This window comes from Heterodontus francisci, chromosome 25 (assembly GCF_036365525.1).
Source record: "Heterodontus francisci isolate sHetFra1 chromosome 25, sHetFra1.hap1, whole genome shotgun sequence".
Taxonomy (NCBI): Eukaryota; Metazoa; Chordata; class Chondrichthyes; order Heterodontiformes; family Heterodontidae; genus Heterodontus; species Heterodontus francisci.
This window is the reverse complement of record NC_090395.1, coordinates 25,280,860-25,300,148: the sequence shown is the minus strand read 5'-3', so window position 1 is coordinate 25,300,148 and position 19,289 is coordinate 25,280,860. Positions and strand designations below refer to the sequence as shown.

Genomic DNA, 19,289 nt, shown 5'->3' with positions numbered 1-19,289 from the left:
CTGAGGACACAGGCTTGATACACTCGGACTTTTGTGTTCCGTGTCAGTGCGCCATTTTCCCACACTCTCTTGGCCAGTCTGGACACAGCAGGGGACGCCTTTCCCAAGCGCTTGTTGATTTCTGCATCGAGAGACAGGTTACTGGTAATAGTTGAGCCTAGGTAGGTGAACTCTTGAGCGTGGTCACCGATATATGAACGATGGAGCATTTCTGACGTCCTGTCCCATGATGTTCGTTTTCTTGAGGCTGATGGTTATGCCAAATTCATTGCAGGCAGCCGCAATCCTTCTCTGCAGACACTGTTCAGTGTGGGATGTTAATGCAGCATCGCCAGCAAAGAGGAGTTCCCTGATGAGGACTTTCTGTACTTCGGTCCTCGCTCTTAGACGGGCAAGGTTGAACACCTGCCATCTGATCTTGTGTGGAGGAAAATTCCTTCTTCTGAAGACTTGAACGCATGTGAGAGCAACAGGGAGAAGAAGATCCCAAACAGTGTAGATGCGAGAACACAGCCCTGTTTCATGCCATCAGGATAGGAAAGGGATCTGATGAGGCGCCGCTATGTTGAATTGTGCCTTTCATATTGTCATGGAATGAGTTGATGATACTTAGTAGCTTTGGTGGACATCCGATCTTTGCTAGTAGTCTGAAGAGACCACGTCTGCTGACGAGGTAAAAGGCTTTGGTGAGATCAATGAAAGCAACGTAGAGGGGCAACTGTTGTTTGTGGCATTTCTCCTGTCGCTGGCGGATGGCGGATCTCTGTGCTCGAAAGCCACACTGTGCCTCAGGGTAGACACGCTCAGCCAGCTTCTGGAGCCTGTTTAAAGTGACTCGAGCGAAGGCTTTCCCCACTATGCTGAGCAGGGAGATTCCACAGTAGTTGTTGCAGTCACCGCGGTCACCCTTGTTCTGATAGAGGGTGATGATATTGGCATCGCGCATGTCCTGTGGTACTGCTCCCTCGTCCCAGCACAGGCAAAGTAGTTCGTAGAGTGCTGAAAGTATAGCAGGCTTGGCACTCTTGATTATTTCAGGGGTATTGCCGTCCTTCCCAGGGGCTTTTCCGCTGGCTAGAGAATCAATGGCATCACTGAGTTCCGATTTTGTTGGCTGTTCATCCAGCTCATCCATGACTGGCAGAGACTGGGCTGCATTGAGGGCGGTATCAGTGACAACATTTTCCCTGGAGTACAGTTCTAGGTAGTGCTCCACCCAGCGGTCCATTTGCTTGTGTTGGTCAGTGATTGTGTTCCCTGATTTAGTCTTGAGGGGGGCGATCTTCCTGATGGTTGGCCCAAAAGCTCTCTTAATGCCATCATACATTCCTCTTGATGTTTCCGGTGTCGGAGGCCAGCTGAATATGACTGCATAGGTGTTATCAGCAGTCATTTGCGCTGTGCCCGGCTGTTCTTTGTGCAATGCTTCTGGCTGCTTTACGTGCTACAGATGTTAACTCGCTGGGGGCTTTCTTGTAGTTCCACAGTGCAAATGCGCTTAGCGGCTATGACAGGTTCCAGCTCTTCGAAGTGCGATTGAAACCAGTCTGCATTCTGCTTCACACGTTTGTCATAGGTGGTCATAGCTGAGTCATAGATGGCGTCTCTGATGTGGGCCCACTTAGTCTGTGCATCCCCAGTTGAAGTGTTTGAAGGGCTTTTTCAAGTGAATTTAGAAACTTATGTAACAGCTGTGGATAAGAAATTCTGCTCGTGTTGATGTGCGGGCGGCCCTTCTGCTTGGAGTGATGTAGCTTCTTTGGTTTGAGTCTAACTTTGCTGCACACCAGGGAGTGGTCGGTGTTGCAGTCCGCACTGTGGAAGCTGCGTGTGATTTGAACGCTGTTTAAAGAGGCTCGCCTTGTGACGATGAGGTCCAGATGGTGCCAACGACGTGATCTTGGGTGCCTCCAAGAAACCTGGTGACAGGGTTTAGTATGAAAGAACGAGTTGGTGATGCAGAGTTTGTGATAGGTACACAACTCCAGCAGTCTCTGTCCATTCTCATTCATCCTTCCAACGCCATAGCACCCAAGGCAGGAGGGCCATGAGTCATGGTCGGCCCCAACCCTGGCATTAAAGTCCTCCAGCAGGAACAGATGTTCGGTATTGGGGATGCTACTAATGATATTATGGAGTTCCTCATAGAACTGGTCTTTAACTTCAGGTGGGGAGCAGGGTGTTGGAGCATAGATGCTGAGTAGGTGTACTGGACCAGAGGCAGTGAGCAGTCGGATGGACAGTATGTGTTCCGAGCCATTTGAAGGTGGCTCTATCATACTGAGCAAGGAGTTTCTGATGGCGAAGCCCCCTCCATGCTGTCTTGGTTCTTCAGGATCCCTACCCTGCCAGAAGAAGGTGCAGTCTTGCTCTCTTAGAGATCCACTCGCAGGGAAGCGTGTCTCCTGAAGTGCTGCAATGTCCACATTGAGTCTACTGAACTCGTTGTTAATGATGGTGGTCTTCTGAAAATCGTCGATTTGTGTAAGATCTTCCGACAGGCCAGGACACATAGTTCTGATATTCCAGCTTGCAAAATGAAGGGCTGGTACCTTCTTTCCTTTTTTTGTCGTGCTGTTTGGTGCGGTGTTACAGTCCACTTTTCGGGCAATGACCCTGAGCTCCAAGCACCCATTGAAGCAGATGGACTGTGGCGGGACAGAACCTTACTGACCGGGGGCTGCCCGGTTTGAGGTGGACGGTAGATGTCCAGTGAGATGCGATGACCTCTCCCACCGACAAAGGCAACCCGTGGCGCCCAATCTCTACGCCAGTTCAGCTGGGCTTATAAACCGTAACTGCTGCCTTCCATGTTGTTTTGGTCGCTGTGAGGTGACTATGGAGTGAACTCTCCATGGCGCATGCCTGGGTGGATGTATGGAGGTTGTGAGTTGCCCAAGCATCAAAGCATCAAAGCCCCCCTCTCGGCCTTCCTGGTGGGGTCCAAAGGAGTGCAGAGCACGACGTTTGGCACCGGTATGGCTGCAGGAACTGCCAGAAACATGACCGCCTTTGGGGTTCCGCTCCGGATTTTCTGTTAGGGTTTACTCCCTTAGCCTTGGTCTCTCCCGAGACGCCCACAAGGCAGTGGGGTTGTTAGGGCCCCTACACAGGTGTAGGATGGTGCCTGTGGGAGGAGGGCATGCGAGGGGGAGGGGTGGAGGGAGGGGGGGGGTGCGAGGGGGTGGGGTGTGGGGGGAGGGGGTGGAGGGAAGGGGGTGCGAGGGAGGCTGCAGTGGGGTAGGGGAGGGGGTGCAGGGGAAGGGGGTGCGAGGGGGAGGGGGTGCAGGGGAGGGGGATGCGAGGGGGGAGCTGGGAAGGGGTATCTCGGAGTTCGGGAGCTTCTGCCTCGGTATGAGCGGCTGAGCCTCCGCCCGATGGCTCAGGAGAGGATGGAGCTGGAGCTCCCGGTGCCGCTGACTCCGAGCGATGGCAGTGGCCTGCGGAGATCCAACAGTGAGCCCATGATCAATGGCTTGAGTGACAACGCTCAGGTTTTTCAGCCAGATGCCCGATTTCTGGAATTCACCCAGCCAGGCCGAGGCCTGCTCTTCACCTTGTGGATCTGGATGATGGCACAAAACCACAACCCACCATAAAACCAGGGGATGAAGTATTAGTGGTGTTACTGTTACAGGGAGAACCATTAAAAGGATGGTTCAGTGGCCCATATAGAGTGATCAAAAGAGTGGGTAAGGTAGATTACTTGACTGACACCCATGTTCGCCGGAAGAAGAACCGGTTGTGTCACATTAATTTGCTCAAACAATATTATCGCAGGGAGGAGGATAAGCCAGTGTAGGTATGTCAGGCAATTGGGACTGTTGAGAAGGAAAAGGATAGTGAGGATGAGGCAGAAGTAGGTTGAGGAAATTCTCAGATTGAACCTCCAACTATTCAATTAATGAATACAGAATGGCTAGAAAAATTAAACAATAGACTTTGACACTTAGAGGCAAAACAGCATGAAGTCATAACCAGGGTTTTCACAACGTTTCAAAATGTTTGTAGGGATAGCCAGGATGTGCAACCTTAGCCACACATGATGTGGAGATAGGGGGAACCATTTCTTTCAAACAACATTTTTGTCACTTAGGGCCATACAGATAGATAGGCCCAAGTGGAAGCAGAGGTACAATGCATGCTAAAGGGCAGCTTGTATGCTATGATGTTTCAAGTGCTCATCTAAATACTTCTTAAATGTTGTGAGGGTTCCTGTCTCTACCACCTCTTCAGGCAGTGTGTTCCTCAAATCCCTTCTAAACCTGCTGCCCTTAACTTAAATCTATGCTCCCTGGTTATTGACCCACCCGCTAAGGGAAAAAGTTTCTTCCTATTCACCCTATCTATGCCCCTCATAATTTTGTACACCTCAATCAGGTCCCCCCTCAGCCTTCTCTGCTCTAAGGGAAACAACCCCAGCCTATCCAGTCTCTCTTCATAATTGAAATGCTCCAGTCCAGGCAACATCTTGGTGAATCTCCTCTGCACCCTCTCCAGTGCAGTCACATCCCTCCTATAGTATGGTGACCAGAACTGTACACAGTACTCCAGCTGTGGTCTAACTAGCCTTTTATACAGCTCTATCATAACCTCCCTGCTCTTATATGCTATGCGTCAGCTAATAAAGGCAAGTATCCCATATGCCTTTCTAACCACCTTATCCACCTGTGCTGCTGCCTTCAGTGATCTATGGACAAGTGCACCAAGGTCCCTCTGACCCTCTGTACTTCCTAGTGTCCTACCATCCACTGTATATTCCCTTGCCTTGTTAGTCCTCCCAAAATGCATCACCTCACACTTCTCAGGATTAAATTCCATTTGCCAGTGCTCTGCCCATCTTACCAGCCCATCTATATCGTCCTGTAATCTAAGGCTTTCCTCCTCACTATTTACGACACCACCAATTTTCATGTCATCTGCGAACTTACGAATCATACCTCCTGTATTCACGCCTAAATCATTAATGTACACTATAAGCAGCAAGAGTCCCAGCACTGATCCCTGCGGTACACCACTGGTCACAGGCTTTCACTCGCAAAAACAACTCTCGACCATCATCCTCTGCCTCCAGCCTCTAAGCCAATTTTGGATCCAATTTGCTAAATTGGATCCCATGGGCTCTTACCTTCTTGACCAATTTCCTATGCGGGACCTTATCAAAAGCATTACTGAAGTCCATGTAGACTATATCAATTGCTTTACTCACATCTACACACCTAATCACCTCCTTAAAAAATTCAAATTTGTTAGACACGATCTCCCCCTGACAAAGCCATACTGACTATCCCTGATTAATCCCTGCCTCTCCAAGTGGAGATTAATCCCGTCCCTCAGAATTTTTCCAAGAGTTTCCCTACCACTGATGTTACACTCACCGGCCTATGATTACCTGGTTTATTCCTACTACCCTTCTCAAATAATGATACCACATTTGCTGTTCTCCCGTCCCCTGGCACTTCTCCTATGGCCAGAGAGGATTTGAAAATTTGTGTCAGAGCCCCTGCAATCTCCTCCCAAGCCTCACAGGGCAGCCTGGGATTCATCTCATCTGGGCCTGGGGATTTAATCACTTTTCAGCCCACTAAAACTGCGAATACCTCCTCCCTTTCAATGCTAATGTGTTCAAGTATATCACATTCCCCCCACCCCTGATCACTACACCTACATCGTCCTTCTCCATAGTGAACACAGATGAAAAGTAATCATTTAAAGCCTCACCTACGTCCTCCGGCTCCACACACACATTACCACTTTGGTCCTTAATGGGCCCTACTCTTTTCCTGGTTATCCTCTTGCCCTTAATATACTTATAAAATGCCTTGGGATTTTCCTTTATCTTACCTGCCAGTGTTTTTTCATGTCCCTTCTTTGCTCTCCTAATTACTTTTTTAAGTACCCCCCTATACTTTCTATATCCCTCTAGTGCCTCTGCTGTTTTCAGCCCTCTGAATCTGGCATATGCCTCCTTTTTTTCTCTTATCTAATCCTCTCTATCCCTTGACATCCAGGGTTCCCTGGACTTAATGGTCCTACCCTTCACCTTTACGGGAACATGTTGGCTCTGAACCCTCACTATTTCCTTTTCGAGTGACTCCCACTGTTCTGATGTAGACTTTCCTACAAGTAGCTGCTCCCAGTCCACTTTGGTCAGATCCTGTTTTATGAGATTGAAATCAGCCTTCCCCCAATTCAGTACCTTTATTTGCGGTCCCTCGTTGTCATTTTCCATAACTACCTTAAATCTTACAGAGTTATGGTCACTATTCCCAAAATGCTCCCCCACTGACACTTCTACCACTTGTCCGGCTTCATTCCCTAAGATTAGGTCCAGTACCGCCCCTTCTCTTGTAGCTGGCTCAAAAAGCTCTCCTGTATGCACTTTAAGAATTCCTCCCCCTTTAAGCCTTTTGCACTAAGACTATCCCAGTTCATATTGGGCAAAGTTGAAATCCCCTACTATTATTACCCTATTATTTTTACACCTATCTGAGATTTGCCGACGTATCTGCTCCTCTATCTCTCCCTGACTATTTGGAGGTCTGTAGTACACGCCCAGCAAAGTGATTGCCCCCTTTTTGTTTTGAAGTTCTAACCATATGGCCTCGTTTGAGGAACCTTCTAAGATATCATCCCTCCTTACTGCAGTAATTGACTCCTTTATCAATAGTGCAATGCCACCTCCTCTTTTACACGCTCCCCTGTCACGCCTGAAGATTTGGGTGGCACAGTGGCGCAGTGGTTCAATTCTGGGTACTGCCTGTGTGGAGTTTGCAAGTTCTCTCTGTGTCTGCGTGGGTTTTCGCCGGGTGCTCCGGTTTCCTCCCACAGCCAAAGACTTGCAGGTTGATAGATAAATTGGCCATTATAAATTGCCCCTAGTATAGGTAGGTGATAGGGGGATATAGGGACAGGTGGGGATGTGGTAGGAATACGGGATTAGTGTAGGATTAGTATAAATGGGTGGTTGATGGTTGGCACAGACTTGGTGGGCCGAAGGGCCTGTTTCATTGCTGTATCTCTAAATAAATAAATAAATACCCTGGAATATTGAGCTGTCAGTCCTGCCCTTCCCTCACTCATGTCTCTGTGATAGCAATAGTATCATATTCCCATGTGTTAATCAACGCCCTCAATTCATCTGCCTTACTCGTAAGACTCTTTGTGTTAAAATAGGTGCAATCCAGCCTTGCATTATTTGCTTGTGCATTAACAGGTCTATATTTGCTCTGCCTTCCAGCCTGACTTAGTTTCTCTTCTATATTTGGCTATGCATCACCCCCTACTGTACCTCCACTCTGTATCCCATTCCCCTGCCAAATTAGTTTAAACCCACCCCACCCCACCCCCACCCCCCCCAAAAAACAGCAGTAGCAAATCTCCCAGCAAGGCTGTTGGACCTGTTCTGGTTCAGGTGCAACCCGTACGACTTGTACAGGTTCCACCTTTACCAGAAACAGACCCTGTGGTCCAGGAAACTAAAGCCCTCCCTCCTACACCATCTCTTCAGCAACGCAGTCATCTACCCTATCCTCCTATTCCTATCATCACTAGCACGTGGCACCGGGAGTAATCCAGAGATTACAACCTTTGAGGTCCTACTTTTTAATCTGCTACCTAGCTCCCTAAATTCTTGTTGCAGCACCTCATCCCTCTTTCTACGCTCCCCCTCCAGAATGGCCTGCAGCCATTCCGTGACATCCTTGACCCTAGCATCAGGGAGGCAACATACCATCCTGGAGTCATGTTTGCGGCCACAGAAACGCCTATCTGTACCCCTTACGATAGAATCCCCTATCACTATAGCTCTCCCACTCCTTTTCCTTCCCTCCTGTGCAGCTGAGCCACCCGTGGTGCCACAGACGTGGCTCTTGCTGCATTCCCCTGAGAAGCTATCTCCCCCAACAGTATCCAAAGTGGAAAATCTGTTAGATAGGGAGATGGACCCAGGGACTCCTGCGCTACCTGCCTAGTTCTTCCACTCTGTCTGGCAGTTACCCATTCCCTTTCTTCCAGAGTCGTCTTTACCTCCCTGTATGTGCTATCCACAATGATCTCAGCCTTGAGGATGCTCCACAATGCCCCCAGCCACCGCTCTAGATCCAAAACGTGAATTTCGAGTAGCTGCACTAGAGACACTTCCTGCACACGTGTTCACCCTGGACACTGGAAGTGTCCCTGACTTCCCACATTGCACAGGAGGAGTACTCAACGCTGCCAAGCTGCCCTCCCATGACTTACCCTTAATTTACTCCCTTAAATTACTCAAAATTAGTTGAACCTAGTCAGGCCAGCTGGAATTCGTAGGTGGTCTTGATGTCTAAACCTGGTGGGTCTGCTCAAACTTGCGTAGACTCCAGAAAACTCACTGTGATAAAGAAGGCAGACTCCTGCCCAAATTTTCATTTAAAGGACTGTATGGACAGAGTGGGCAGCACAATGTGTCTTAAAGAGACAGATGTGTTGGAGGGATACTATCAAATTCCTTTGCCACTGCAGGGTAAGAAAACATCAGCTTCTGTTACACTGAACAGAGTTTTCCAGTGTCAAGTGATGCCACATAGGTTAAGGTGTACTCGAGAAAATTCTCAGAGAATAGTGAACCCAGTTCTCCTAGTTGTGTAGTTCACCTGGCTGAGGTGATGGACAATAGGGACACGAAACAACTGGAAGACAATCCTTGGAAATTTGAAATAGGTTAATTGAGACAACCTTTTTGAAAAGTTAAAGCCGCAAATGTTCTGGTAGAACTTGTTGCTGTAACCTTACCATTTTAGAAATTTGTTTATCTAAATGCGGGGAAAAAATGTGTTAGCAATTTTTTCAATATGCATTTTTTTGCACATTGTAATGAAACGCATTTCAGGAGGTGTTGGAATGTGGTGTGCCTTTAAGGCTGGAAAAGGAGCAATACTGCTTTAAGGTAACAGAGACTGTGAATCAAAGAGTGCATTCTCGTTGCCAAAGGATACAGCCACTCAGGACCAAAGACACGAGACACATTGTTGCCAATTGACTTTTGAAACTAGTTGAACAACTGGCTTTTGAGACACAGAAACAGACAGACAGCTGGACCAGCATATACTGAAGGGAATAAGAGCTCTCTTTCGGTTTATTTAAACTCTATTTATTATACTCTCAGAATTCTGATGTCAAGCCAGATTAATTTCTTAAAAGAAAATAACCAATTCCTTTAGCTACTGAACCGTAATTGTTGAATTCATGGCTGGAAGAAGAGCATCATTTCAACTTCTGAACTAGACTACAGACTATCCTACTGTTTAAGAACCTTTTTTCTCCCCATCAGATGGTTGTGAGGACTTCAAGCAACGTTGGACTATTTCACATTGGAAGATTTCGGCAGGAGCGTAAATATGCTAGGACACTAATGTTTCTTTTTTAAACGTTGTTTATATCTTAATAGTGTTTACAAATTTAGTTTTTTTAATTAAACAGTTAAATTGTTGATCTAAAGACACCTGGCTTGATTCGCCTCATTTGGGGGTTAATAGATGGTACAATTTGGCTGGGTCTTTCTTTAATTTGGAATGTTCAAAATGATATGTTAGACGATCTGTGGAGGGACAGGATTGAATTAACAGTAAGTTTCTCCCACCACAATCAGAATCGTGTATTTTGATTGGTGGCTTTGACTTGAGTGGTTGGTCGTAATAGGTGGAAGCCATGATTGCAGGCAATTAATTGTCTGAGCCATGCAAAATAACAGTGTGGCTTCCAGGCCTGGCAGAGGCGTGCTCATCCGCGGCTTTTGAGCTGGTGGGCGGGGCCACCGGCCAGGGACTCTCGTTGACATCATTGGGTGGGTGGAATGAGCGTGTCGCTTGTTGCCTGCCTGATCTGCCAGAAAATGATGAAAATAAACAGGAGAATGATAACCATCTATAAATAGAAACAGTGCGTTAACAATTCAAGCATCGATCTCTTGGTAGATCCGCAATGCATCCAGTTTTTATTTCAGATTCCAACATTTTCTTTTGTTTTTATCACGACTGTCAGTGTTCCTTTATCAAATCCAGATGTACGTAACCTGTCATTGGAAGCAACATATACAAAGACCACATTGGATAAAGAATTGTCCAGTGTCAACTAACTTACAAAAATGCTGATTCTGAACAATTTTCTTACAAAGTGTAATTTGCACATCATGTACATAAAATCATAAATAGGCAAGACAGGTTTGAGCTGCAGGACTTCAAATGGCAAAATCTGGATCTTGGCCAGAATGTTGAGAGGAGTAGCTGATCAGAGCAAAACGTATAATCAGAGAAAGGAATGAAAAAAAGATATGCAAACTCACCTTCTAAACACACACCAAAAGCTCTAATGACTTGTCTAGAAATGAAATCGAACTGGGTGAAGCCTGGGAGAAGGCTGCTTGCTGCCCTTTTGTTGGCAAAGTAAAGGAGAAAAAAACATAAGAAAATTAGTGCAAAGCTGTAAAAATAATGCAGTATGTAAAGGTGAGGCAGGACGTGTGAGAGCAGCAGAATTGTCTGTTAATTTTCCTGAGTCCCAAAAGCTGTCAGGAAAGGCAGTGAGAGAAACTGAACTGTATATTCTTGGATCTCAGTATTAAAGGCCCTGTAGAGAGTTTTACCTACATAACAACAGTCACTGCAACTCAAAGCAATTCACTGTATATGAAGCACTTTGGTATATTTTTGAGAGATGTGATAAAGATTTATTAAACTGCTAATTTTCCATTTGATAAAGAGAAACTGAACACATTGCTTGGAGATGATTACTCTCTGGTATGGCTCTCCTGCTTCTGTAATTTCTGACCATGATTCCATGCTCCCAAACTTGCCCCTCTACCCAGCCTCCATTAGCTTGGAAGATAAATATTGTGCTGTATATTCCATTGTGACATTAATTCCTGTGAAATGCAAGATTCAAAATGTAATGAGGTGTTTAACTTATCAATTAGCCACACAGAATGTTGGTGTGGCCAAATGTCAGCCAACAGCCAACCTGATGAGATTTGAATCTGATTAACAGAGGCTAAAGTAAAGGTGGAAGATGTTTTAAAGATGTTTTAAAGTCAGCACGGCGATAAATACTCCTGTGGAATGGGAAAGGGTGCTATAGGTTTCTAAGACTTTCATTAACAAGCAACTATAATTTGTTGGCAACTTTTCAAAGAACTGAATTTCTTTCCTGCTTCCCCTTGAGGTACTCGCCACAAATGTCTCTGCTCTGCTTCTGAGGGCAGTTACTCATATTGGAATGCAATTCCATTCAGAACTAAAGATCTCAGCTGGTTTTGCTCCCTCACTATAGCACTGAAGTGTCAGCCTAGACTATGTGCTCAATTCTTTAAGCTTCTGCCTCAGAGGCATTAGTGCTACCAAGGAGCCACGGCTGATAGCTGGAATGTGTGGATTCATCCAACATGGCAATTGACTGGTCCAGGTCCTTTACTTGCATATTATGGGGAGGTGATGGTGTAGTGGTACTGTCACTGGACTAATAACCCAGAGACCCAGGGTATTTCTCTGGGGACATCGGTTCAAATCCCAGCACAGCAGAAGGTGGAATTTGAATTCAATTAATAAATCTGGAATTAAAACTAGTCTAATGATGGCCATGAAACAATTGTTGATTGCTGTAAAAACCCATCTGGTTCACTAATGTCCTTTAGAGAAGGAAATCTTCTGTCCTTACCTGGTCTGGCCTACATGTGGCTACAGACCCACAGCAATGTGGTTGACTTTTACACGCCCTCTGAAATGGCCTAGCAAGTCACTCAGTTGTACCTAACCACTATGAAGTGAATGAAACTGGATGGACCATCCGGCATTGACCTAGACAACGGCAAACCCAGCCCTGTCGACCCTACAAAGTCCTCCTTACTAATATCTGGGGGCTTGTGCTAAAGTTGGGAGAGCTGTCCCACAGACTAGTCAAGCAACAGCCTGACATAGTCATACTCACAGAATCATACCTTATGGACAATGTCCCAGACACTGCCATCACCATCCCCCGGTATGTCCTGTCCCACCGGCAGGACAGACCCAGCAGAGATGGTGGCACAGTGGTATACAGTCGGGAGGGAGTTGCCCTGGGAGTCCTCAGCATCGACTCTGGACCCCATGAAGTCTCATGGCATCAGGTCAACCTCCTGCTGATTCCCACCTATTGCCTTCCCTCAGCTGATGAATGAGTACTCCTCCATGTTGATCACCACTTGGAGAAAGCACTGAGGCTGGCAAGGGTGCAGAATGTACTCTGGGTGCAGGACTTCAATGTCCATCACCAAGAGTGGCTCGGTAGCACCATTGCTGGCCGACTCCTAAAGGACATAGCTGCTAGACTGGGTCTGTGGCAGGTGGTGAGGGAACCAACAAGAGGGAAACACGTACTTGACCTTGTCATCACCAATCTGCCTGCCACAGATGCATTTGTCCATTAAAGTATTGGTAGGAGTGACCACCGCACAGTCTTTGTGGCGAAGAAGTCCCACCTTCACAGTGAGGATACCCTCCATCGTGTTGTGTGGCACTACCACTGTGCTAAATGGGAAATATTTCGAACAGATCTAGCAATGCAAATCTGGGCATCCATGAGGCGCTGTGGGCCATCAACAGCAGCAGAATTGTACTCAACCACAATCTGTAACCTCATGGCCCGGCATAACCCCCACTCTACCATATCCACCAAGCCGGGGGACCAACCCTGGTTCAATGAAGAGTGCAGGAGGGCATGCCAGGAGCAGCACCAGGCATACCTCAAAATGAGATATCAACCTAGTGAAGCTACAAAACAGGACTACTTGCATGCCAAACTGTGTAAGTAGCATGTGATAGACACAGCTAAGCGATCCCATAACCAACGGATCAGATCTAAGCTCTGCAGTCCTGCCACGTCCAACCGTGAATGGTGGTGGATAATTAAACAACTAACTGGAGGAGGTGGCTGCACAAATATTCCCATCCTCAATGATGGGGGAGACCAGCACATCAGTGCGAAAGATAAGGCTGAAGCATTTGCAACAATCTTCAGCCAGAAGTGCCGAGTTGATGATCCATCTCAGCCTCCTCCCGAAGTCTCCAGCATCACAGATGCCAGACTTCAGCCAATTCGATTCACTCCGCATGATATCAGGAAACGACTGAAGGCACTGGATACTGCAAAGGCTATGGGCCCTGACAATATTCCAGCAATAATACTGAAGACCTGTGCTCCAGAACTTACCGCGCCCCTAGCCAAGCTGTTCCAGTACAGCTACAACACTGGCATCTACCCTGCAATGTGGAAAATTGCCCAGGTATGTCCTGTACACAAAAAGCAGGACAAATCCAACCCGGCCTATTACTGCTCCATCAGTCTACTCTCAATCATCAGTAAAGTGATGGAAGGTGTCATCAACCATGCCATCAAGCAGCACTTGCTTAGCAATAACCTGCTCAGTGATGCCCAGTTTGGGTTCTGCCAGGGTCACTCAGCTCCTGACCTCATTACAGCCTTCGTTCAAACATGGAACATGCACAGTGGCGCAGTGGCTAGCACCGCAGCCTCACAGCTCCAGCGACCCGGGTTCAATTCTGGGTACTGCCTGTGTGGAGTTTGCAAGTTCTCCCTGTGTCTGCGTGGGTTTCCTCCGGGTGCTCCGGTTTCCTCCCACATGCCAAAGACTTGCAGGTTGATAGGTTAATTCGCCATTATAAATTGCCCCTAGTATAGGTAGGTGGTAGGGAAATATAGGGACAGGTGGGGATGTGGTAGGAATATGGAATTAGTGATTAGTGTAGGATTAGTATAAATGGATGGTTGATGGTCGGCACAGTCTCGGTGGGCCGAAGGGCCTGTTTCAGTGCTGTATCTCTAAAAAAAAAATGGACAAAAGAGGTGAACTCAAGAGGTGAGATGAGAGTTACTGCCCTTGACATCAAGGCAGCATTTGACCGAGCATTGCATCAAGGAATCCTAGCAAAACTGAAGTCAATGGGAATCAGAGGGAAATCTCTCTGCTGGTTGGAGTCATACCTAGCACAAAGGAAGATGGTTGTGTTTGTTGGAGTTCAATCATCTGAGCTCCAGGACATCACTGCAGGAGTTCCTCAGGGTAGTGTCCTAGGCCCAACCATCTTCAGCTGCTTCATCAATGACCTTCCTTCAATCTTAAGGTCAGAAGTGGGGATGTTTGCTGATGATTGCACAATGTTCAACATTCACGACTCCTCAGATACTGAACCAATCCGTCTCAAAATGCAGCAAGACTTGGACAATATCCAGGCTTGGGCTGATAAGTGGCAAGAAACATTTGCACCACCCAAGTGCCAGGAAATGACCATCTCCAACAAGAGAGAATCTAACCATCTCCCATTGACATTCAATGGCATTACGATTGCTGAATCCCCCACTATCAACATCCTAGCGGCTACCATTGACCAGAAACTGAACTGGAGTAGCCATAGAAATACTGTGGCTACAAAAGTAGGTCAGAGGCTAGGAATCCTGCAGCGAGTAACTCACCTCCTGACTCCCCAAAGCCTGTCCACCATCTACAAGGCACAAGTCAGGAGTGTGATGGAATACTCTCCACTTGCCTGGAATGGGTGCAGCTCCAACAACACTCAAGAAGCTCGACACGATCCAGAACAAAGCAGCCCACTTGACTGACACCCCATTCACAAACATTCACTCCCTCCACCACCGATGCCCAGTGGCAGCAGTGTGTACCATCTACAAGATGCACTGCAGCAATGCACCAAGGCTCCTTAGACATCATCTTCCAAACCCAACTAGAAGGACAAGGGCAGCAAATGCATGTGCACACCACCACCTGCAAGTTCCCCTCCATGTCACACCATCCTGACTTGGAACTATATCGCCGTTCCTTCACTGTCACTGGGTCAAAATCCTGGAACTCCATTCCTAACAGCACTGTGGGTGTACCTACCCCACATGGATGCAATGGTTCAAGATGACAGCTCAGCATGACTTTCTCAAGGGCAATTAGGGATGGGCAATAAATGCTGGCCTAGCCAGCGACGCCCACATTCCATGAATGAATAAAAAAAATAAACAAAGGAATATGGGGATAGTGTGGGAATAAGGCATTGAAGTGGATAATCAGCCATGATCTATATTGAATGGCGGAGCAGGCTCTATGAGCTGAACGGCCTACTCCTGCTCCTATGTTCCTATGTTCTGATATGACATAATTCTCAGATTGCAATTGGGTAATAACGTTATTCATTAGCCAACTAATATAGTTAAAACTGAAATAGTATCACTATGTCATAAAGCACTGACACTGTAACGGGAGCATTGTATAATAAGGTTTAAGTTGGTTATGGAACAGGACAAGGAACAGTCCAAATCAAGAATAATTAATTGGTGGAAAGCCAAAGTCAATGGGGTAAGAATGGATCCGACCCAGATAAATTGGAATCAAAAGTTGGCAGGCAAAACTGTAACCTTTAAAGAAAAGATAACTCGGGCACAGTCAAGGTATATTCCCAGGAAGGGGAAAGGTAGGGCAAACAAATCCAGAACTCCCTGGATGACAAAAGAGATAAAAGATTAAGATGAAGAAGAAAAAATGTGCTTATCACATATGCTAGGTGGATAACACAACCGAGAACCAGGTTGAATATACAAGGTTGAGAGGGAATTGAAAAAGCAAATATGAGAGGCAAAGAGAGAGTATGAGAAAAGACTGGCAGTTAATATAAAATGGAATACAAAAGTCTTCTATAGACATAGTGGGCATAGTAAAAGCGTGGTAAAAGGATGAGTCAAATAGGGACCAAAAAAGGGATTTAAGCAAGGAGGCAGCGGGCATGACTGAGGTTTTAAATGAATACTTTGCATCTGCCTTTACCAAGGAAGACAATGCTGTGCAGGTCATGGTGAAAGAGGAGGAAGTTCAGACACTTAAAGGGTTTAAAATTGATAAGGAGGAAGTATTGGAATAGGCTGTCTGTACTGAAAGTGTTTAAGGCACCAGGACCGGATGAGATGCATCCAAGGATAATGAGGGAAGTGAAAGTGGAAATTGCAGAGGCACTAACTATAACTTTCCAGTCTTCCTTACACCCGGCAGGGGTGCCAGATGGTGGCAGCGTTGCAAATGTGACACCCCTGTTCAAAAAAGAGTGTAAAGATAGGCCCAGCAACCACAGGTCAGTCAGTTTAACCTCAGTGGTGAGGAAACTTCTAGAAATGATAGTTCGGGACAAAATTAATAGTCACTTGGGCAAATGCAGGTTAAAAGCTAGCATGAATTTGTTAAGGGCAAATTTTGTTTAACAGACATGCTGGAGTTTTTTGATGAGATCACAGAGAGGGTTGATGAGGGCAATGTGGTTGATGTGCTGAACATGGACTTCCAAAAGGCATCTGATGAAGTGCCACATAACAGGCTCGTGGAATAAAAGGACTGTAGCAACATGGATACAAAATTGCTTGAGAGACAGGAAATCAACAGTCGTGGTTAATGGATGTTTTTTGGGCTGGAGGAAAGTTTGTATTGGAGTTCCCCAGGGATCAGTGTTGGGACCCTTGCTTTTCCTGATATATATTAATGACTTAGACCTTATTTTTGGCCGATACAAAACTTGAAAGTTTTGCGAACTGTGACAAGGATCAGTTGGAACTTCAAAAGGACATAGAGAAGTTGGTGGAATGGGCGGACAGGTGGCAGATGAAATTTAATGGAGAGAACTGTGAAGTGATTCATTTTGGTAGAAAAAAACACAGAAAGACAATATAAAATAAAGGGTACAATTCTAAAAGGGGTGCAGGAGCAGATGGACCGAGGTGTAGATGTGCATAAGTCATTGAAGGCAGGAGAAGTTGAGAGAGCGGTTAATAAAGCATACAGCATTCCTCGGCTTTATCAAAAGGGGCAAAAGCAAGGAAGCTATGTTAAACAAAGAACAAAGAACAGTACAGCACAGGAACAGACCATTCGGCCCTCCCATTCGGAAGCTGTGTACAGTGGGTGTAGTATGATCCGGGCAGTGTGTAGTATGGGCGGAGTATAAACCGGGCAGTGTATACACTGGGCGGAGTACAAACCGGGCGGAGCACAAACTGGGGGGTGTGTAGACTGGGCGGAGTATAAACCCGGCGGTGTGTACACTGGGCGGAGAATAAACCAGGTTGTGTGGACACTGGCCGGAGTATCAACCAGGTGGTGTGCAGGCTGGGTGGAGTATAAACCAGGCAGTGTGAAAACTGGGCGGAGTATAAACCAGGTGGTGTGTAGACTGGGCGTAGTATAAACCAGGCGGTGTTTAGACTGAGCGGAGTATAAACCGGGCGGAGTACAAACTGGGCGGTGTGTAGACTGGGTGGAGTATAAACCCGGCGGGGTGTACACTGGGCGGAGAATAAACCAGGTGGTGTGGACACTGGGCAGAGTATAAACCAGGTGGTGAGTAGGTTGGGTGGAGTATAAACCAGGCGGTGTGTAGACTGGGCGGAGTAGAAACCAGGTGGTGTCTAGACTGGGCGGAGTATAAAGCAGGCGGTGTGTAGACTGGGCTGAGTATAAACCAGGTGGTGTCTAGACTGGGCTAGTATAAACCAGGCGGTGTTTAGACTGAGCGGAGTATAAACTGGGCGGAGTACAAACTGGGCGGTGTGTAGACTGGGCGGAGTATAAACCCGGCGGTGTGTACACTGGGCGGAGAATAAACCAGGTGGTGTGAACGCTGGGCAGAGTATAAACCAGGTGGTGTGTAGGCTGGGTGGAGTATAAACCAGGCGGTGTGTAGACTGGGCAGAGTATAAACCAGGTGGTGTGTAGACTGGGCAGAGTATAAACCTGGTGGTGTGCAGACTGGGCAGAGTATAAACCAGGCGGTGTGCACACTGGGCGGAGTATAAACCAGGCGGTGTGGACACTGGGCAGAGCATAAACCTGGTGGTGTGCAGACTGGGCAGAGTATAAACCAGGCGGTGTGTAGACTGGGCATAGTATAAACCAGGCGGTGTGTAGACTGGGCAGAGTATAAACCAGGCGGTGTGTAGACTGGGCAGAGTATAAACCAGGCGGTGTGTAGACTGGGCAGAGTATAAACCAGGCGGTGTGTAGACTGGGCGGAGTATAAACCAGGCGGTGTGTAGACTGGGCAGAGAATAAACCAGGCGGTGTGTAGACTGGGCAGAGTATAAACCAGGTGGTGTGTAGACTGGGCGGAGTATAAACCAGGCGGTGTGGACACTGGGCAGAGTATAAACCTGGTGGTGTGCAGACTGGGCAGAGTATAAACCAGGCGGTGTGTAGACTGGGCATAGTATAAACCAGGCGGTGTGTAGACTGGGCAGAGTATAAACCAGGCGGTGTGTAGACTGGGCAGAGTATAAACCAGGCGGTGTGTAGACTGGGCGGAGTATAAACCAGGCGGTGTGTAGACTGGGCAGAGTATAAACCAGGCGGTGTGTAGACTGGGCAGAGTATAAACCAGGCGGTGTGTAGACTGGGCGGAGTATAAACCAGGCGGTGTGCAGACTGGGCAGAGTATAAACCAGGCGGTGTGTAGACTGGGCGGAGTATAAACCAGGCGGTGTGTAGACTGGGCAGAGTATAAACCAGGCGGTGTGTAGACTGGGCAGAGTATAAACCAGGCAGTGTGTAGACCGGGCGGAGTATAAACCAGGCGGTGTGTAGACTGGGCAGAGTATAAACCAGGCGGTGTGTAGACTGGGCGGAGTATAAACCAGGTGGTGTGGACACTGGGCAGAGTATAAACCTGGTGGTGTGTCGACCGAGCGGAGTATAAACTGGGCAGTGTGTAGACTGGGCGGAGTGTAAACCGGGCAGTGTGTAGACCGAGCGGAGTATAAACTGGGCAGTGTGTAGACTGGGCGGAGTATAAACTTGGTGGTGTGTCGACCGAGCGGAGTATAAACCGGGCAGTGTGTAGACTGGGCGGAGTGTAAACCGGGCAGTGTGTAGACCGAGCGGAGTATAAACTGGGCAGTGTGTAGACTGGGCGGAGTGTAAACCGGGCGGTGTGTAGACTGGGCGGAGTATAAACCGGGCAGTGTGTCGACTGGGAAGAGTATAAATCTGGCAGTATGTAGACCGAGCAGAATATAAACCGGGCAGTGTGTAGACTGGGCAGAGTATAAAATCTGGCAGTGTGTAGACCGGGCGGAGTATAAAGCTGGCAGTGTGTAGACCAAGCAGAGTATAAAATGGGCAGTGTGTAGACCGAGCAGAGTATAAAGCTGGCAGTGTGTAGACCGAGCAGAGTATAAACCTGGCAGTGTGTAGACCGGGCGGAGTATAAAGCTGGCAGTGTGTAGAC

The 19,289-nt window shown here is 47.3% G+C and overlaps 1 protein-coding gene across 7 annotated transcripts in view; it reads left to right on the top strand.

The window, feature by feature from the left end:
- Positions 1 to 19,289, top strand: part of LOC137383789 (bile acid receptor-like) — a 181,451-nt gene that overhangs the window by 62,318 nt on the left and 99,844 nt on the right. For 4 of the 7 annotated variants that reach the window (XM_068057000.1, XM_068056999.1, XM_068056996.1 and 1 more), the window contains one exon: positions 9,308 to 9,368. The exons of the other annotated variants lie outside the window; for them this stretch is intronic. The gene's annotated coding sequence lies outside the window, so the exon portion shown is untranslated. The remainder of the gene's footprint in view (positions 1 to 9,307; positions 9,369 to 19,289) is intronic. 7 annotated transcript variants of the gene reach the window in all.